Here is a 6000-nt window from a genome sequence, read left to right as displayed (position 1 = left end):
TCTGGTTGCAGTGAGTGGGGGCTACTCTTCACTGTGGTGCGCGGGATGTTCACTGCGGTGGCTTCTCTTGTTGCAGAGCACGGGCTCTACGCACGCAGGCTCAGTAATTGTGGCTCTCAGGCTGTAGAGCACAGGCTCAGTAGTTGTGGCACACAGGCTTTGTTGGTCCACGGCATGTGGGATATTCCCGGACCAGGGCTCGAACCCGTGTCCCCTGCATTGGCAGGTGGATCTTTAACCACTGCGTCACCAGGGAAGTCCCTGTTTGTAGATTTTTTGATGATGGCTATTCTGACTGGTGTGAGGTGATATCTCATTGTAGTTTTGATTTGCATTTCTCTAATAATTAGTGATGTTGAGCATCTTTTCATGTGCCTCTTGGCCATCTGTATGTCTTCTTTGGAGAAACGTCTATTTAGGTCTTCAGCATAGTTAACATTTTGATCTTGTTCCTTTCATTAATTTTTTAAGTGCAACCATCTTCACATAATTGAGATCATATTGTCTGCACAGGTTTGTATTTTGGTTTGTTTTGTTTTTTCTAAATTTATTTATTTATTTTTGGCTGCGTTGGATCTTCGTTGCTGTGCATGGGCTTACTCTAGTTGTGGCGAGCGGGGGCTACTCTTCGTTGTGGTGCATGGGCTTCTCATTGCAGTGGCTTCTCTTGTTGCAGAGCTGGGCTCTAGGCGTGCGGGCTTCAGCAGTTGTGGTACACGGGCTCAGTAGTTGTGGTTCGTGGGCTCTAGAACGCAGGCTCAGTAGTTGTGGCTCGCGGGCTCTAGAACGCAGGCTCAGTAGTTGTGGCGCTCAGTAGTTGCTCCGCGGCATGTGGGATCTTCCTGGACCAGGGCTCAAATTCGTGTCCCCTGTATTAGCAGGCAGATTTTATTTTTAATTAATTAATTAATTAATTAATTATTTTTTTGGCTGCATTAGTTCTTTGTTACTGCGTGGGCTTTCTCTAGTTACGGCAAGCAGGGTCTTCTCATTGCATCATTGCAGTTCATGGGCTTCTCATTGCAGTGGCTTCTCTTGTTGCAGAGCACGGGTTCTAGGCACGTGGGCTTCAGTAGCTGTGGCTCACGGGCTCTAGAGCACAGGCTCAGAACTTGTGGCGCATGGGCTTAGTTGCTCCATGGCATGTGGGATCTTCCTGGACCAGGGATTGAACCCGTGTCCCCTGCCTTGGCAGGGGGATTCTTAACCACTGCGGCAGGCAGATTCTTAACCACTGCACCACCAGGGAAGTCCCTTTTGCTTTTTTTCTTAGTATAACTTTAAATTGCCAAGGAAAAGCCTGAGTACATTTTTGCATTTATTCATTCATTCTCTCAATCAAAATATACATGTATAAATATGTATGTTTATAGCTATATGTATATATGTGAACACACATACATATATAGTGATACATTTGTATGTAAGGTACTATGTTGGCTGCTTCTTGGAAAGTTTATTGTCTTTCACGGCACAAAAGTTAACTATAATATAAAGCAGACTATGAAGAATGTCCATGTTCTCTTGAAATTCAGACAAGGAACCTCTCTGGATTATCTAAACTTTGTCTCACAAAGTTTCTTTGTTTGTAGATTCCTCTCTTTGGTGCTAAGACTATTGGCCGGAGAAGTCCTGATGGACTAGTGCTGAGCAAAGCTGAATTTGTTGAGAAAGTTCGTCAGAGTAATCAGGCCTGTCATGATGGAGATTTCCACACAGCTATTGTTCTGTACAATGAAGCCCTAGCTGTTGACCCTCAGAACTGCATCTTATACAGCAATCGATCTGCAGCCTATATGAAAATCTAGCAGTATGACAAGGCACTGGACGATGCAGTCAAAGCCCGACTTCTCAATCCCAAATGGTCAAAGGTAGAAATTTCATTTACTTTCACGCAATCTTTTGTGCTGATTTCTTATTTTAATGTAACACTTTATTGACTGAGTGCAGTCATTAATTTTTTAATAGTCTGTACTTCAGCAAGATGTGGAATGGCTTCATTGAGCTGGTACACTAGTGAATAGCTTCCTTTTTTTATGCTTTGGAAGTATGCTTTCCTTGTCTAAGTTTAATTCTTTTCCTGCATGTTTGAGATGTAAATTTTATTTTCACTCAGTTTCTTGATAGGATGCGTTCTAGTTATTTTATAGGTTTTGGACATCTCTTTTTTGCACAGATGTTTTAGATGGAGTATTATGATCAGCCACATACAATTACTTAACATAGTTTCAACCCTGTTATAAATTTTGACTATTCAGATGATATAGAAAAATACTTAGGACTTCCCTGGTGGCGCAGTGGTTAAGAATCTGTCTGCCAGTGCAGGGGACATGGGTTTGAGCACTGGTCCAGGAAGATCCCACATGCTGTGGAGCAACTAAGCCCGTGTGCCACAACTACTGAGCCTGCGCTCTAGAGCATGCGAGCCACAGCTACGGAGCCTGCGTGCCACAACGACTGAAGCCCGCGCACCTAGAGCCTGTGCTCTGCAACAGAGAAACCACCGCAATGAGAAGCTTGCGCACTGCAACGAAGAGTAGCCCCCACTCGCCGCAACTAGAGAAAGCCCACGACATGCAGTAACAAAGACCCAACGCAGCCAAAAGTAATTAATTAATTAATAATTAAAAGAAAAGAATTTGGTCTTTGTCTCTGGTTCCTGGAGGGAGATTCTAAACCCTCGGAATTTCTTGAGTGATAGGTGTGTGTGTTATTCATGAGCTCCTCAGATCACTCCTGAGTTTATGCTAATGAATGAGGTGACTCCAGATGGGGGCTGGTCACCAAACAGACCACCCACGTGATTAGAGGATTGTGGCTTTGAACCAGCGTAGCCCCAGGGAGAGGAGGGAGACTGAATATTGAATCCAACCACACGGCCAATGATTCAATCAATAATATTTGCACAGTAAAACCCCAATAAAAACTCTGGACACCAAAGCTCATTGGAGCTTTCTGATTGGTGAACACATTGATATACTGGGAGGGTGAAACACCCTGAATCCATGGGGAGAGGGCATGGAAACTCTGCACTCAGGACCCTACCATACCTTGTACTATGTGTCACTTCATTTGTATCCCTAACAATGCAACTGTCATCATAAACATAACTTTTTCCTCAGTTCTGTGAATCATTCTAGTGAATTATTGAACCAAAGAGGTGTCACGGGAACCTCCTGGATTTGTAGCTGGTCTGTCATAAGTATAGGTGACCTGAGGACCCCATGTGATGCTGGCATCTGAAATAAGGGAAATCTTGTTTGACCTAATCCTGTGCCCTTAAACTTGTGGAGTCTGATGCTAACTGTAGGTGGTTAGTGTCAGAATTACACTGCAGTATTGCACTGGTGTCAGAACAGCAAGGGACCCAGAAAGCCAAATGATCTTAATAAAGAAGAACAAAGTTGGTGCGTTCAACCTCTCTTCTGTGATGAGAAAAACACACAGAGTCCTGAGCTGGTGCCCAGGCATTTTACAATGTGATAACCCTGCTCACATCCAGAGTCTGAACATCTAGATAAGGACTTGAGTTTAGCATCCCCGCTGTTAAGTTCCCACTTTGCTTTTCCCAGGGCACCTCTTAAAGTAACCACTTGAGAGTTAAGCCTGTAAAAAGTTAGTCACCTCCGCCCCAACTACCTAATAAGTAATAGGTGCTTACTACCCTGCTCTCTATCTCCTGCTTACTCCTGACCTGGGATGGAGGACTGCCTTTCCCCCAGCTCACTGTAAACCACCTCCCTTTCTGGGATCTATAAGTAAAAATTCTTGTGACTTTAATTCGTTTGTGTGGGTATATTGAAACTTTGCCTTTAATCAAAATCACCCCATGGGTTTCACTTCCCCAAAGTGGGAGCTCGGATGCTGAGGGAACCACCTGGGGATCCCAAGTGGGTGGTTTGAGCCCCCTTATTCAGCAGGTCATAATCTGCATATTCTTAATTTAATACACCGGCTCCAGCTTCTCAACACACTTTCCAATTTCAAAACAGTGGGGTACTGGTATAAGGATAGACATATGGATCTACAGAATAGTATTCAGAATGCAGAAATGTACTACATTTATGATCAGTTAATTTTCAACAAGGGTGCCAAGACAATTCAATGTGGGGGGGATGGACTGTTCAACAATGATTTGGGGACAACTGGATAGTCACTTGCAAGAGCGAGGTTGGACCCCTGCTTCACATCATACATAAAAATTAACTCAAAATGGAGGAAAACATTTAGAAGTAAATATTTGTGACCTTGGGTTAGGTAATGACTTCTTAGATATGACACCAAAAGGATAAGAAAAGATTTATAAGTTGGGCTTCATCAAAATTAAAAAGAAATGTGGTTCAAAGGATATCATTAAGAAAGTGAAAAGATGGCTCACAAAATGGGAGAAAATATTTGCAAGTCATATATCCAATAAGGGACTTGTATCCAGAACACATAAAAAAAATTCTTACAACTCAGCAATAAAAAGACAACCCAGGGACTTCCCTGGTAGTCCAGCAGTTAAGAATCCACCTTGAAATGCAGGGGACGCCAGTTCGACCCCTGGTTGGGGAACTAAGATCCCACATGCCACGGGGCAACTAAGCCCGCGCACCACAGCTAGAGAGAAGCCCGCGCACAACAACGAAGAGCCTGCGTGTCACAACTAAGACCTGACACAGCCAATAAATAAATAAATAAACAAATAAAAAGACAACCCAGTTTTAAAATGGGCAAAGGATGTGAATTGACATTTTTTCAAAAAAGATTTACAAATGGCTAGTAAGTACATGAAAATATGTTCAACAACATTAGTCAGAAATGCAAATCAAGACGAGGTACCACTTTATACCTACCAGGATGGCTAAAATTAAAAAGACAGACAATAACAAGTGTTTACAAGAGTGTGGAGAAATTGGAACCTTCATACACTGCTGGTGAGATTGTAAATGGTACAACCACTTTGGAAAACAGTTTGGCAGTTCCTCAACAGATTAAACACAGGGTTACCATATAAAATTCCACTCCTAGGCATATGCTCAAGAAAAATAAAATATATGCCCACACAAAAACGTGTACATTTATGCTAAGTGAAAGAAGTCAGTCACAAAAGACCATTTATCCATTATGTGAAATGTCCAGACTAGGCAAATATATAGATTATTATTTGCCTAGGGCAGGCGGTGGGGAGGGGAAGGGGAGGTGGGTTGGGAAAGGTATAAATTCCTTTTTGAGATGACAAAAATGTTCTAAAATTAGATCCTGGACTTCCCTGGTGGCACAGTGGTTAAGAATCCGCCTGCCAATGCAGGGGACACGGGTTTGAGCCCTGGTCTGGGAAGATCCCACATGCCGAGGAGCAACTAAGCCCATGTGCCACAACTACTGAGCCTGCGCTCTAGAGCCCGTGAGCCACAACTACTGAGCCCGCATGCCACAACTACTGAAGCCCTCACACCTAGAGCCCGTGCTCCACAACAAGAGAAGCCACTGCAATGAGAAGCCAGCACACTGCAGCGAAGAGTAGCCCCCGCTGGCCGCAACTAGAGAAAGCCCACACACAGCAACAAAGACCCAGTGTAGGCAAAAATAAATAAATAAGTAAATAAATTAAAAAAAATAAAATTAGATCCTGGTGATGGTTGCACAGCTCTGTAAATAGGCTAAAAACCATTGAATTGTACATACACTTTGCGTGGGTGAGCTTCATGGTATATATATCTCAATGCAACTTTTTAAAAAAACAAACCCAGCAGAAAGGTAGTGGGGGAATAGCCAACCTCACCTATCTCATAGTCTTGGTGGTTTCTGACACTTACTGAAAGGAACCCTATAGTTATGCATGACTGAGTTGGCTTAGGTCAATGTGTGTTACAAACTACCTTGCTTGTTACTGGTATGTGCTATTTTTTTCTAATATATATATGTATACCTAATACATACCAAATTTCCTAGGGAATTTGGTAACTCTTGTGACTAAGAGATTCATAGGTGTTATAGTGAGGTTTCCTCTCCTCT

The sequence above is a fragment of the Balaenoptera acutorostrata genome, chromosome 13, assembly GCF_949987535.1.
Source record: "Balaenoptera acutorostrata chromosome 13, mBalAcu1.1, whole genome shotgun sequence".
Lineage (NCBI taxonomy): Eukaryota > Metazoa > Chordata > Mammalia > Artiodactyla > Balaenopteridae > Balaenoptera > Balaenoptera acutorostrata.
This window is presented reverse-complemented; position numbering follows the sequence as displayed.